Raw genomic sequence first — 16,434 nt, 5'->3', positions numbered from 1 at the left:
AATCTAGACTATGAGGCTGAGGTTTGTCAGAATAAGTATCTCAAGCTACAGCTTAGCTTTCAGGTACATCTACAAGAAGATCATTAAATTGGTGCTCTACACCACAACCTACATACCACTGCATCCTGGTTTTGGCTGAAATAAAGTTATTTGTCTTCTTAGTAGCTGGTATAGTGCTGTGTTTTGGATTTAGGATGAGAATACTGTTGGTAACACACTGATGTTTATACTAACTCAAGGACTTTTCAGCTTTTCATACTGCCCTGCCAGCAGAGGCTGGGAGTGCACAAGAAACTGGGAGGGGACACAGCTAGGACAGATGACCCAAATGAGCCAAAGGGGTATTCCATACCATGTTACGTCATGCCCAGTATATAAACTGGGGGAGATTGGCTGGGGGCATCATGGCTCAGGGATTGGCTGGGCATCAGTCGGTGGATGGTGAGCAGCTGTATTGTGCACCACTTGTTTTGTATTATTATTATTATTATTGTTGTTGTTGTTGTTATTTTCTCTTCTGTCCTATTAAACTGTCTTTAACTCAACCTACAAGTTTTACTCTTTTTTCCCTGTTTCTCTTCCCCATCCCAGTGGAGGGGAGGAGTGAGCGAGCAGCTGCGTGGTGGTTAGTTGCTGGCTGGGGTTAAACCACAACACACTGAAATATCTGTCAAGAATCTTTTCAAGAAATAATTTTCTCTTAGAAAAGCTGAGCCTTAAGAAAGCAAGAATGCTTTATTTCATGGCAATTTTTGACCTTTTCAAGTCCTGGGGCTGTGGTTGTCCTAGCCTGTGAAAACAATGGAATTACGCTATAAGAAAGGGAAACCCACAAAAACATGTACTCTCCGGGCCAAAAAACCCAATTCCAAACTGAAGAAATAAATCAGTAATATAATCAGTATATAAAATCAGTGTATAATTGGTATAAATTAATTAAGTTTTTTCCAGCTGTTACTGTTCTTGCTGACAAAAAAAGCATGGATTACTGTATTCCTTTTCCACTCCATGGTAACGCAGCATCACAGAACTCTTCCCCAATGCAAGTGATGAAAGAAAAAAGAAAAAGAAAAAAAAAGGAAAAAAAAAAAGGAGCTTTGTGTGGATGCATCTACCATCTTCTGTGCATGCAACTAACTAAGAGATGAGTATTTATATTTAGGATTAGAGTTTTGAATAGACAAACAGCAGATAAATGTGTGCCCTCCGTATCTAGGTTACATCCTTAAGGAATTGGGCCTAATGTTCTCCTTCCATAGAAAAAAAGAACGATTCAAAGAAGCAATGAGAAGATGAAAAATGAGCTTACTTTGAAATATGTCAATAATGATACACAAATGCTTGCCAGAAGCACATTAATTACATTCTTGAGAAAGTCTAAAGTTCAAGAAAGGTAAGATAAAGTACAAGACATAATGAGATGTAACAAGTAGGAACCAGGAATAGCTGTGTTGTAAGTCAGAGCATTGTGCAAGCTTATTTACAAGTCAAAGTAAATAACCACCCTTACGTTCATGTAAAAGCCTTTCCAAACCTCCCATTAACTGTATGTTGATGCATGCAGCTGCCAGATTTTAATAATTCAGCCCAATTTTCACAGAACTGATTCAATTCCACTTGTGACCCTTCTCCCAGGTGGGCTAGCAGAGAGGGCCCAGATACTAGCAGAAGCCACGCTTCCCTCCCAGTAAACCAAAACTGGTCATTACTGCGTAGCTACACAGTGTACCCTGTAGCAGAAGCAGTACCCAGCCAAACTGGAACATGAATGCAAATAAAATAAACATATACCATTATCAAGGCAAGTGTATGCAACCAAGATTCTGGCTTGTGCAATGGTCTACAGGGACCACTGCGTGGAACTGGAAGACTCCTGAAAGATCTTTGTAAAGACTGAACCAGTTCCACAACTGCCATTATAGCAAACATCATCAGAATCTCAAAGTCTTGGGCTTTTGTTTGGTTTGTTGGTTGGGTTTTTGGGGGTCTTTTTAGTTTTGCCTGCACTTCCTTCTCTGCGGTAATTCTGGCAATTTTTGACACTACAGAGAGACTGCAGGAAGCATGATCATCTTGTATCAGCAACTTCAAAACTGGAAGGCAGCAAAAAAACAGCCGACTAGAACATGTAAAAGCAAAGCTCAAGGCCAAGACCAGAATTTCAACCTGTGTCCTTGAGCGCTCTGTGCGCCTTGAAGTCTTAGATCACTACAGCTGTCTCACTGAAGGACCTTCAAAGCACTCTGTATATTCTGCTACATGAAAGAAAGGTTTTCAGTGCTACTCTCAGTTTGAGCAAGAGGAATATCGTATATATACCTTATATTGGCAGATAAACAGAGGTGAAAAATGGTCGTAGCACAGATGTGCTTGAGAGCAAACATAGCTAAATAAATGAAAGAGAAACCACTGTAGCAGTGAGTCATGTGTACCAAAAGGAATCTACCTATCTGCTTGTTATTCTGCAAGGCAGCTCAGTTTGTCCAGATATATCAGCCTTCTTGCTCCCTATTCACTACAGGGGACTGGCAGCATGCTATTCACCTTTTTTTTTTTTTTTTAGCAGAGCCCATATTGATAGGCACTTTCAAAATAGCCTCAAAATGATGGTCCCTCCCAACAGAGAAACCCACTACAGACAGATTGACCACTGCTGAAAGCTGGGGGAAGAAAAACAGCAAAAGGAGTGTCATATTAGTCAGCTGGAATGCTCAGCACAGCAGAAAAAGAGAATGTATAAAGATTTTATGCAAGAAAACTGTATTATTTGCAATTCATTAATATGTGATTTGCCTGTTTAAAAATTTTCAGTAGCCCAATCAGGGCAATTAGTCAATACATCAAGAGTCCTAGACCTACCAAATTCAAGAGCAAAATTCTCATTTAGTTTCCCCGGATCCTTGTTTTCTCTTCACTGTGAAAAGCAGGACCTCAAAGAATATCACATATTTTGCAAACCTCAGCCTTTGGCAAATAAGTATGAACAAATACTCTCGCAGTTCCCAAACAATTTATGAAGATCTGCATTAAGTGAAATAAATAATTCAGTTTGCACTACTCCCAGTACAAACCACTTTACGAACCCTTGTAAAGATACACAGAGAGCACGTGCCCAGACACAGTTAGTAGATAAAACCTGGGCTCGGGTGAAGCGAAGTGACCTTCCCTCTGACTCTCAAACACTGTCGCACTATTGCATGTGAGAAGTATTTTACTGGCATCCACCCTTCTCTTCTCATACTGTCTCTGAGGCTTGAGCCTCAGCTTATCCGTGTAGTAGAGGTCGTATTTAGAGCAGTGCCACAGAGAAGAGAAGAGATGCCGTCTCGTGCTGCGTGACTTCAGCAGCTCCGCCGGCTCCCACCGTCAGAGCCTGACAGCTTGACATTTCCCAGTGGCTTGACAGCTGAAGAGCACAGTTCTTGCTCTTCTCCCTGACCCCCTGCATGAACCAAAGTGAGCTTATGAGATAAAGCTGACAATTTCAAAGGACCCCGATCGGAGTTTGAACAGTGTCTTCAGTAGCTCTAATGTTCTTTACTTTTTACTAGGGGCTTTCACAGACCATAAGAAACTGTGCAGCATTCCTCGCTCTAAGGAGACCTTAGCTAATAGTTTTCCTCTATTCCTTATTCCCAGCCCTCAGCACGACAGGGATCTCCGTGGTTTTGCTGGAAACTGAGACCATATCCTTCTTTTTACAGCTGTATCTTAGCTGCTGCCTAGAGCTCCCAGCCATCAGTCAGCTAAGGGCTGGGTCCTGGAGGAGGCAGGGCTGTCCATATCCCCCCCAGCATCAGAGGGATCAAACCCAGTGGGCTTTCTGTGGATCACAGCTGAAGGATGAGGGTCAACAGAAGTGCTTTGCCCAGATTAGGCAGTAATCTTTAATGCTACTGCTATTTACAGATGTGATCATTTGGATCTACATACTCTGTGACCTTCTTCTCTGTTCTAAATACGGCAAGGAAAATGCTAAAAGAAGTACATCTACAACTACTTCTTTGGACATTTTAAGTCCTTTTTCAGCCCTTCTTGAGCCCTTTGGGTTGGTTCTTTGAAAATGTTTGAGTCATCTTGTTTTTTTGACCAAAGGCTTTGGAGAAATTTTAAAAACCAAAGAAAGAGTGTTCCTGGCAACCAAGCCTCAGCTTCACCCACACAATTATTTGTGCCAGAGTGTTTGCATGTTTGTCTAATCAAGGAGCAGAAAAAACATTATAAAATGCTTCTGATCAATAGCCTGTAGGCACAGAGCTCGTAGGCACAGAGCTCAAACACTGAATATTCACCGTCAATCAATAGAGTAAACATTCAAAAACATTTGCTGGAAAAACTCAAAAAACTGAGTAAACCACAGTCTGCTGACAAATATACTGCTAATGCTAAAAGGAACATTCTTCTAAATGCTATTCTTTGCAAACTATTTATTCCTTTCCAACTATATATTTAAGTTGCTTAAATCTTTCTGTAAATTACAAAAATGTTCTGGATTTAATATTTCTTTTCAGATCATGAAAAAAAAAGCCTAGTTAGAAGACAATAATGAATATATAGATCTAAAAAGGGGGGACATTTGGGAAAACTTTGACATTTGGACTATCACTTTTTTAAACAAACCACATATGGCAGGAATCAACAGATCTGTGCTATTCACACAAGCATAGCAAGCGGCACGAGAACGGATGATATAGAATTGTATTTGTGTATTTTCCTGCTCAAGCAGGATGCCTTCTCAGTATTTTAACCCAGAAGGTAGAAACTTACTTTGCAAACAATACATTAAGCACAATTTGTTTTTACTGTATTTCTGAAAAAAAACGTGTGAGAAGTCATACGTGGATAATGTTACACTACATTCACTTGCAACACTTAAAATGTGGGTATGAAGACTTTCAAAGAGACAGTCGCCTTGCAAATAAACAATTTATTAATTTTTTTCAACATATTTCAAAGAAAAAAACCCCCACATGTTCATACTTCAGCACTACAATCCCTAGGGACATAAAGATGATCTAGCAATACCTGGATAGTGTTCAGCTGTGTGTATTCCTCAGCGCTTCGTTAGTTTGCTAAGCCACAGACTGTGGTACACTGTTTACATTTTGCACTGTTATGACTCCATCAAGATGACCATCTCAAAGTATTTTTGAAACACAAATGAATTAATCCTCACCAAGTGAAGCAAGGAGAGGTTCAGTGACTTCCGCAGTGACACAAAAAACAGCCTTGATTCAACTCTGAGGCTGCAGTCTGGCACGTAGCAAACTACTAGAGTCCAAAAGTTCACTGGAAGTTTTCAACAACATTCCTCTTTACAGCCCTCATCTTGCTAAGGTGATGCAAATAAATGAAAGATTTCTAGCTGCAGAAATGAACTAGTTCATAAATTGTACAACAGGGGCAGGAGTCGGATCTCTCTATTCCTCCTAGTCATCACACTAGATTTCCTGATGTCTGGAAATCAGGGCAGCAGAAGGATCTGTCATCCCAAGGTAAATATCACAGATAAAAATGAACAGCAAGCATCTCCATATTGTCACATCATTGCCCAACTAATACCAAGAAGACCAAAACTAAATTGCAGAGAAAGAGCTAATAAATTTGCAGTAGGAACAGTAAATGCCCTTATCAGAGATGTGGCATACAAACCTAAGCCATTATTTCTTCTTTCAAGCTAAATGGACAGCTAAAAGAGCTAAACATTAAAAACCACTAATGCAGATCAAAACTCAAAACGGAAGACATACTACCTTTCAGAGAAAACATATTCTTTTCTCCCCTTCTCTCCAAAGAATTTTAAAAAGCATTTAAAGGAAAGGGGCGTTGATAACCAAACTGAAAACAAGGCAGAACTTTATTTACCCATGTACTTTTGAAAGTCCCACTTTGCCATGCTCGTGTAGGCAGAAGGGAAGAACATCATTATGCAATGAAATACAGTATTAGCTGTCCAGACAATAACTAATGGGGTAATTGCAGGACTAGTGAAACTACCAGTTCTCAGAGTGCTTTCATTTATCAGTTTGTTTTCAGCTGTTTGTTGCAAAAGCATGCTATTCAAGCAATAAAATATGGAAAATACACTGAAAGACATGCAGCTAAAAGGTAGGATTAACCGAAGGAGGCAATATTAACTTAACTTTTCTCAAGTATCCATTGCTTCAGTACACAGCTCATTCTTCAGAGCTGCACTGCAGCAAAAATACAGTAATTCACTTTTTATCTCTAAGCTTTGTATTCACCCTATTTTTATTTTTCTTAAGAAAAGATTAATTTACTATCAAGGAATACCAATTTCTCCCAACTTGCAGGGATTATAAGGAGCGTTGGTATGCACAGTGCATCTTGAAAGATCCTCTCTTCTGCATAGATGACAGACCAGAGTATCAAAGTTTCTGATTCACCTCTTAGCTGAAGTTGTTTTCAGTATTATGTTTAAAACCTTTAAGCTTCAAGGCTTGATCAAGCATTAACACATCACTAAAGCAGGAGCCCTGGTGCTTGAGAACAAACACTGGAGTGAATAATGTGGTGTTAGAGATCATACTGGAGATATCTACCTCATTACATATTGAAACCATCTCTTCGCACTTAGTTGCTTTTATCTATTTCCATATAAGCAACATGTTTATGAGAAAATGTAGGATATGCTCCCAGGTCAGGAAACAGACATAACTATTGACTTGAATGCAACTGGATAATACACACGAACTGAGGATATGACCTCTATTTTCAGTGAAGTGACACAATCCTCTCCAAATGAAAGAACACAGTGTCTGAGAGGATAGTTTGCTTAGCAGCGGGAAGCCAATTAGAACATATTCAAAAGGTCAAATTATCCAACTATTTCTGATCTTACACTGAAACCAGCGGAATTATTTACATAGATAGATAGAGGGAGCTTTGCAGCGATGCAAGATCAGACTAAAACCCATGCTCTTTCTAATGTATAATTTCAGTCCTTTCCTAGTTACATGTTTATTACATTACTAGAAGCCTATTTTAAATCAACCACATTAATTTTAATTAACCTAATTAAAGTTTTTGATTAATTTAATGCTGATGTAAAATCAGAATTGGACCCCACCCTGTAGACAGTGAACTCAGTTTTTTACTTCACGTGAGGAGAAAATAAAAGCAGAGTTGAAATATTCCTCTTTAAGGTAGGCTCTGCCAAGGATGCTTAAAAATACAGAGCAGCAGTGAACACTGCAGAGCAGCAGTCCATCATTTAAAGCCAACTGCTCTGTACCCCTAGTCCTCCACAGAAAGGTTCCACAGCATCTGAAGACATTAGGATTTCAAGCCTGAGCTGGCCAGAGGCTACAGTAACTCAGCCAGCCAGCATTTACATGGGGGAGAAACTAATGCCATACTAATATACTGGCCACACTTCAGTGGCATTCCTAGAAGAGCTTTTGTGGTAGGAATTGGAGGTAAAACACTACTACTTATTTGAGAAATCTACTTTGGTTCTTATAAAACCACCCTTTGCACACTTTCCCCTTTTTCAGAGACATATCCCTTGTTATCATGTACCAGCTCTTCCACTGCATCTACAGTGGTTTCTAGTTTCTCACCTGAGGGGATGCAGAACGTGATACCAGACCCAATGCTTTGCAGTGTGTAGTAACAACAGCAATAGCCCTGTAAGTATGGGATGAGACAACATGAAGAGCATCACCAAAAGCAGGAAGGGCTGAGGCAGAACAGACCTATCTTCTTGCCCCAGCCATGTCAACAATATTGTCCTTTTAAGTTGCTGAACATCACATCTCACTATAATGAGAATCTGATTTCATTATATTAGTGTTGGTTTGAAACATCTCCACTGTGACCAATGAAGTTAATTCGTATTTAACAAAATCAGCATTCAGTCTTCATCGTTACTTGTGGTGTGGACATACCAATTCCCTGTCATGACCAACCCCCATGCCACCAAAGAGCAAGAGCACTAACAAGGCTTGCTAGAACATTCAAGAAATGAGCTTCAAGCTGAAAAGCAAGATTTGGCCTTTTAAACTTTCTTTTTTCTGCATACATATGGTCCTTTTATTACTGCTTTATATGACAGGCTCATTCTGAACCTCAGTTATGGGACCTTAGCTTTATGTTCCTTCAACCATATGGAAGATTCAGAATTAAAGACACAAATATTTATGCAAGACAAAGGGAGACAAAGGGAAAAAGAGAGGCACAACACTCACTCTTGAAGTGCTAGCTTGTGCCAAACACATTGTGCCAGATGCAGAGATCAGTTTTTCTACAATATTGCCAACTGTCTTCAGCATTTGTTCAGGATACTCAGTGACAGTGGGTTAAGGCCAAGGGAAAAGAAAAGCGGATAGTGTACTAACTGGGATATCTGACGTTTTTCAGGATGGCAATTGCCTCTCAGTGTAACGAGCAGAACACATGCTAATGTGCCACGGTGCATTGCAGCCAGGAAGAAAGGTCAGGCTTAACAGAGGGCTGCAGAACTCGCTGCAAACCGAGCATCTATTTAATCACCACAGTGAGGCCAAGAGCATTATCCACGGGTAATCATATTATTTCTCAAATACACTTTGACATATTAAAACAATATTCCACCAGAATGAGAGGCTATTTGTGCCACTGTGGGACGCTTTGAAGCTATGACCATCAATTTTGTGGATTTGTGTCAAATGCGTAGTGCATTAAAAGATATGAGTGATATCCCCTTTGAGTTTTCCCATTAAATGAACCCCTGTGACAAAGTACTTCAACAAAGACATGCTGAAAATATTCGGGCAACAATTCCACACAAGTGTGCTAAAGATCTCATGTTAATGACGTGATTGAAAAAGGCATCAGGCAAAGCAGAACAAAAGGATTTTATCTAGCAGGTCTTTGCTATTATTTCACAGGAAAAAAAAATTATGATGCAGCAGGTCAAAGAGCAACTAAGTGAAAGTATTCCAGTGAAGAGAAATCTTTAACACATTCTCAAATATTTTTATATAATCTTCTTTTTCTGGGCTTAGGGGCAGTAGGTACCTACAAACATTTATCTTATGCATATGTATGGGAGTAGTTTTGTTGGTAGCAGAGACTAGCATTCATTAAAATTTCTACAATGACATGTGATAAAGATATTTAGTCAAATAAATTGACTTAATAAGTACAATAAGAGCATGTCAACATAATTCTTAATAACTTCTAACTCATTTGTCTTAAAAAGTATAAATACGCCAATGTACTCTCATCAAAAAGGCAGACACTAGCCTGGTCATTATAACTACAGCCACATGAGCAGACCGAAAGCAAATGTTGCTCAATGTGTACTACTGCCATAAAAGTATGGAAACTGGGCAGAATCTGTCACTGATGGAGCCAAGTAAGTTTAACTGAGAAAATCAGACATTAGTCCACATTTCCGATTACTGTTTCCTCCACTACCCCCTGCTCTTTCCTTATCACCTGCTGTACTCATTATTAAGAAGCTCAAACTCTTCTTTCTCTTCATCCCTGAACACTGCCCCAATTTGTGCTCAGTTTCCAATTGGGGTTTAGTTGCAAACAGATAAGCTGGAGATAGTCAGGAGAGGTGGGGATCTTGCTGGTAACACTGGCCTCTGCAGATCAGCTCTCAAAGCTTCAGCATCATGTTTCCATGCCAACAGACGGCACATGAAGAAGTACTGAAGAAGCAGTCATTTGAAGAAAAAGTACTATTAATTTTACTTCACCTGCCTTCTGGAAGGATCATTACAGGGACAATGAACATTTATACGCAAGCAAACATGATTCAGAAAGTAAAGAGGAAGTTTTCACCTTATTCTCCACGACACCTGTGTACACCTTCCAGACCGTCTCACTTTCCAGAGCACTGGAATTAGGCATTCAAGGTACATTTGCTTCAACACCAGTCTGTTCCCAGTGTTTGCTATACCCAGGTCAGGATCTAGCCTGTTCTGCAGTTAAAACTGCTCAAGTCAGCCTTTGAGTCTCTCGACCCTGGATTTCAAAACCCTGCTCCCCAGGTAACAGCATGACAGCAGGGTGCTCAGTACCCTTAGAGCCTGCTGGCCTCAGGCCAATCCCTTTCCAGTCTCTTAATTTTGGGGTTATCATGAGCCACTGTTGTGAGCCTCCTCTGCTCCTTTGCCAAGTGCATTTGGCTCTGACCACATTAAAGGATTACTCAGGCACCAGAAGTGAGGCTGAGAGAGCAGGCTGAAATGTAATGATAGGTACAGCTACATTGGTAAGTAGGTATCTACCTCACATCTTCAGAATAGGTCCTCTTCAGCATTCAGCACAGGATGGAGCACGTACCCCTTGTTGCACCAGCTAACATTTGCTAAACAGCCTGGTCCCCTAGAGCAGCATTTTCTAAAGCCTTATGGCCCCTCCAGCCTCACCAGTCTTTCTGCTCACAAGGCTGGCTCTTAGCCCTGTCTAAAGATCCTTATTCCCTTATTATTTACATCAGTGAATGGGGGCTTGACTATCCCACATCTCTGGAGCCTGCCTGCTGAGTCTCATTCTGGTCTGAGGTTGACATGTATTTACGTGCCCAGGCAACACAAGCAAAGCAAAACGTATTCTGAGATAGCAATGAAGGTCTTAAAATGTGCCTTGGGAGGAATTTGGAGTTACACATTCAAAAGCAGGATTCACAAAAAACCCTGGCTCATTGCTTGGGTAGCAGCATTCAAAGGGCAGTGAATTATCCAAGGGCACATCCAGACTGCACCAGAGAGGGGAGATGTCCTTGATGTCATATGGTGACATTCTTCATCACAAGTCAAAAGTGCTCGGGCCATTTCCACTGTGGCCCAAGCAATTCTAATGTGTTTTGCTATTTCTGGTCCTCAAACAAGGTTATCTGGCAGCAGGTTTGCTCATGCATTTTATTTAATCACTCTTTCATAGATCTGCAGTTGGCAGCTTCCATACCCAGGACACCCATCCCTCCCAGGTTCCTCTGGGTGCTGCTCACAACAGAAGTAGTAAGGAGGCAGCCACCGCTTTGTCCATGGTCACCCGAAAAAGATGGAGTAGGAGGCAAAAGCGGCAGCAGCTGGTAAAACCTTAACGCTGTCTCTCTGCCTCTTTCCCACAGTGATGCCCAGGGCAGATCACTCTGCTTTTGCAGTGGCTCTTCTCCCTAAATTACACAAGCAGTCAAGAGAGGGGGACCTGCCACCTTCATGACTGACTTACAGGGACCTAATCCCTTTGAGTTCCTGCTGCCTACCTCCATGAACTCATGCCATTGCTGCCCAGCAACTCCAGCTCAGCAGGAGATGTGGTGGGAGGAGGGAGTGAGACCCCTCAGCCTCCCTCCTGGGTTATTCTCTCTGGAGATGTGTATTCAAATCCTCTCACACCGAGGAAGGACTCGTATCTGAGGTTTCCTACTTTCTGTGCAACTGCACTTGCTGTTCAGCCATTCAGAAAAACTGGGTGGTGGCTCTGCCACCTATGGTGGTACCTCGGAAGACATGGATCAGAGCCACTAACCTTCCTTATCTACAGTGATGGTGGCAACGGAGCCATCCCACCCCTTAAAAAGGCCCTGACTGAGGGCCAGGAAGTCACCTAAGTTTGTGAGAGAAACTCAATTTCAGATTCACCTCATTCTCTGCTGGTTTGGGATTGGTGCCTCTCTACCACCCTTCCCTCCTTCCTCTCCTCATGTGCCATGGACTTATTGTAAACTCCATCCTAAGCAGGCAACCGTCTCCCCACCATTCACTCCGTAAAATCTGTTTGGCACAAAGATAGATGCCAAATTTGGTTTGGCATTCTCAAAACCTGCCACCCAAGACGCGGTTGTGTAATGCACAGTGCTGCTAGCAGCTTCTTTGGAAACAGAGCTGAAGTGTTTTGAAAAACATAATCTGTGTCTTCTCATAAAACCTTACGGCACGCTTTACTTAAGGACTGTGCATTTGCGATAAGCCAAGTAAGAGGTTACAGAGAGTATAAACAGCTACACTGTAAAAGAGACTATACACTGGTTGTACAGTACACAGTTATCCAGTTACCCTCTGAGACCGTACTTCTATACGGTAGCTTCAGCACAGCTACATAAACAGGTACCATGAGATCACACAGCCTGAAAATCCAGCACTTCATTTTAAGCGGTTAAGCTGCATATGGCCCAGCTCTCATGGGACTAGCAATGGAAAGCAATGCCTAAAACCTGTAATGGAGCTAGTCTGTTTAACAAATACCCCTTAATTTCAAACAAGATGAACATTACATCCCTACTGATTTTCAACGCTATTTCCACATCTTGTGGACTTTTATACAGTAATAAATTGGGCATGGTGGTAATTTGTCCCTGAAGTTTGTACCTCCTATCTACTGGCTTCATTAATGATCTCAGCTCTGTCTGTTTAAGCCTCTGTTTAATGACACCATTCCCTGTATTGGTCATTAATGCCTTTACAGTTTAATGCAGCATGACAAATGAACACAGTGCATTTCATATAGTTGCAACTACAGTAATGCCTCATTTGGTATTCGTATCAAATGGAAGTAGAACAAGCAGACAAAAATGTGCTAGAAATGCAAAGAGGCTTAGGGAAAATATTTGGTGTTTACCAGTTGCATGCTGCTTCAAGTGTCTCATATTTCTGTACACAGCTGAATTGAGTTTTCATAGCAGTTTAGGTTACAATTGAATTAATTCCACAAAAAAGTCTTCAGATTTTGCTGATTGCTTACTTCCAATTCAGTACTGCTGCAGAGCTGCTTCAATTCGACCATTTGAATACACATATCTTAAAGGTTACAAAGTCTGGAAGCTGTTTTGCATGTAAGCATTAGTTATACTGAATTGTCTAGATTTTGGGGGGGCGTGTTTTCTCAAAGTGTTTCTCACTGTGATATTAATTACAAAATGAATGCAAGGGCAATGTGTCAGTAATAAAAGGAAGAATCACTCAAATTTCTTTTCTTATACTACTTAGTCTATTTCTATACTTGTTTCTGACCATTCTTCTGTCCAGTTCTCACTAGTGACTTCCTCTGCTATCGATGTGGCATTTCTTTCTATCTTTTGTAATATTTAAAGGTTATTCATCCTTTCTTGGCCTTGATGTGAACCAGGGCTTGTTGGCTTTGTTTAAGGTGTTCTTACGGTATTGCAAGACAGTCAGATATAAGATGCACAACCACATCTTCTTTAACAGGTCCAGCTCCCCTCTCCCTGGGGATGATTCTTAAAGTCACACTCAGTTTAACTCATCTCCCTTCAAACTCCTATCTCCATTACTCTTCTCATCCCCAAGTCAGGAGGATCATCTTGAAGTGACTACGTTAGTGGACAAGGGAAGAGCTACTGATGTCACCTATCTGGACTTCTGTAAGGCCTTTGACATGACCCCCCACAACATCTTTCTCTCTAAATTGGAGAGATACGGATTTGATGGATGGACTATTTGGTGGATAAGGAATTGGCTGGATGGTCACAGAGACCTGTGGTCACAGATGACCACAGACACTAGTGGTCAACGGCTCAATGTCCGGATGGAGATCAGTGACGAGTCGTTTCCCTCAGGGGTCCGTATTGGGACCAGTACTATTTAATGTCTTCATCAGTGACATAGGCAGTGGAATCAAATGCACCCTCAGCAAATTTGCAGACAAAACCAAGCTGAGTGGTGCGGTTGACATGCCTGAGGGATGGGATGCCATCCAGAGAGACCTGGACAAGCTTGAGAAGTGGTCCTATGTGAACGTCATGAGGTTCAACAAGGCTAACCGCAAGGTCCTGTACCTGGCTCAGGGCAACCAGGGACATGAGCTGACAATGTGTGTTTGCAGCCCAGAAAGCCAATTGTATCCTGGGCTGCATCAAAAGCAGCATGGCCAGCAGGTCGAGGGAGGGGATTCTCCCCCTCTACTCCGCTCTGGTGAGACCCCACCTGCAGTACTGCGTCCAGCTCTGGGGTCCTCAGTACAACGACATAGACCTGTTGGAGTGAGTCCAGAGGAGGGCCACAAAAATGATCAGAGGGCTGGAACACCTCCCCTGTGAGGAAAGGCTGAGAGTGTTGGGGTTGTTCAGCCTGGAGAAGGCTCCAGGGAGACTTTATTGCAGCCTTTCAAAACTTAAAGGGGGCTTATAAGAAAGATGGGGACAGACTTTTTAATAGGGCCTGTTGCAATAGGACAAGAAGTAATGGTTTTAAACTAAAAGAGGGAAGATTTAGACTAGATATAAGGAAGAAAATTTTCATTATGAGGGCGGTGAAACTCTGGCACAGGTTGCCCAGAGAGGTTGTAGACGTCCCATCCCTGGAAACATTCAGGCTGGACCCAAACCATTCTAAGATTCTATGATCTTTTTTTTTTTACCTCTTCTTCTGCATCAAATCCACAAGTTCATTAATGCTCTAGCTTCATCTTTCCAGTGCTGCTAAAACAATTCCTTTCCCTCTGCTAACTAGCTCAGTAGTGCCATGAATGTTCCTCACCTTCCTTACCACAGTATCCCATTATCCATAACTCTCTCTCATATACTCCTCTGCTGTGTTTCCAGAATATTACTTCCAGAATCAGCTTCCCAAGGCATCAACCCTCAGATATATTCTTTCCTAACAAAAATTATTCTCCAAAATAGCAGGTATAAGCCCAGTGGAGGTGGCTGTTCTGTCTTTCACTGTCTAAGAATAAACTTCATTATGCTGTGAGCAACTTGTTAGACAACTGAGTGACAGAATTATTGAAAGATTACATTTAAAAATTAGCTGAAAGTGTTATAAAGCTGAATATAATATAATCTGCATGCAATTTCAGAATTATAAAAGATCTGTTTCAGCAATGCTTAATATAGACACCTTGCAACTGGTTACTGCATAAATACAAGTTCTAATACAGAAGCAGTTTTTTTAAAAGAGATTAAGAAATTACAATATAACGTGCGAAAGCAACATTGACATGACTATATAATCTTTGAAGAACTTTAGGAAAATTTACCCTAAAAGGAGTCACATACAAGCCTCTTCAAATGAGTTAGCATTGAGCTTTAGAGACATTCATATTACAAATAATATACCAGCTGGGACTCACCCCAGTCCTTTGTCCTGAGTGGTCAATGAACACATAACACCAAAAATAAAAGCAAACCACCACAGAAAAATCACAGCTCCAAAAACCCTTGCCAGATATAAACCCCCCTGAAAACGTACGGGACTACTGGAAACATTTGACATTTGCCCAGTTATCTGTAAGCAACAGACACTAAGTGTGAAGATAAATGTCACAAATAGTTTCATTTCTGACAACAAAATATTTAAGTGTTTTTTATATGATACTCATTTAACTATGAATTGTAGTCAGGTTACACCAGTTTGCTCACGGCCATCTCCCATCACATTTTCAGTACTTCTAAGAATGGACATCCCACAGCCTCTCAAAACAAGCTATTTCACTCTCACATGTCAGGTGGCGTTTGACCACACTCATTGTTAAATAAAGAAATAACCAACAAAACTCACCAAAAAAGAATTTCCTGCATTCCAAGTTGTGTCTGCTGCCTCCAGTTCTATCACTGCCTATGCCTGGGAAGAGTCTGGCTCCATCTTCTCTATTCTTTCAAATCAGGTATTTGTAAAGTGCAGTAAGATCTGTCCTTTGTCTCCTCCAGCCAAAAAAACTCTCTCAGCCCCTCCTTGCACACCTTCTGCTTCAGCCCACAGATCATCCTGGTCATCTCCACTGGACTCGTTCTACTATGTGCATGTCTCTCGTGTACTGAGGAGCCCAGAACTGGACATGGCACTCCCGGTGTGGTTTCACATGTGCTGGATGGAGGGGAATTATCTCCTCCCTCAGCCTGCTGACTACATGCTAGCTGGTGTGCAATTGGGCTTCTTCAATGCAATACCAACATGTTAATTCAATGGATATCTTCTTCCAGAACAAGGTAGAAGATGCAGAATGATGTGCTCCCAAACCTCATCTCCAACCAATATTTGTTTAAACCTTGAAGCTCAGTGTTTGAAATCCTTCCAGAAGTACTCGTCATTAATTAGAGCAGTTATGGCTATCCAATATAAATACCTACTTTATCATCTCATAAATATTATGTTCATGATCTCCATAGCTTCCTGTGCCTGAAAGTTCTACAGTTTAATCAAAAGTTGTACAGAAAAGTATTTCCTTTTTTCAGTTCCAAATTTCCCTTTTTAATGTAATCATGTTTATTTCAATCTTCTGATGTAAATCAATTTGATTCTTCAACTGAAGTTAAACATGACATGATAAAAGAATTAGGTATAAAACTATTTCAAGGCAGTCCCTCTAATTGTCTACATTGTCCTTTCATTGGATATGGATCTTAATTCCCTTAACCTCTATCATTCCTTTTCTTAGTGAAATGCTAGAGAGTAATCACCAGTTACTACTATCTGGCCCCTTTCTTGTATTTTTCTGCGTTGTCTGTAACAC

The sequence above is a fragment of the Buteo buteo genome, chromosome 12 (genome assembly GCF_964188355.1).
Source record: "Buteo buteo chromosome 12, bButBut1.hap1.1, whole genome shotgun sequence".
Classification (NCBI taxonomy): domain Eukaryota; kingdom Metazoa; phylum Chordata; class Aves; order Accipitriformes; family Accipitridae; genus Buteo; species Buteo buteo.
Note: the sequence above shows the minus strand (reverse complement) of the source record.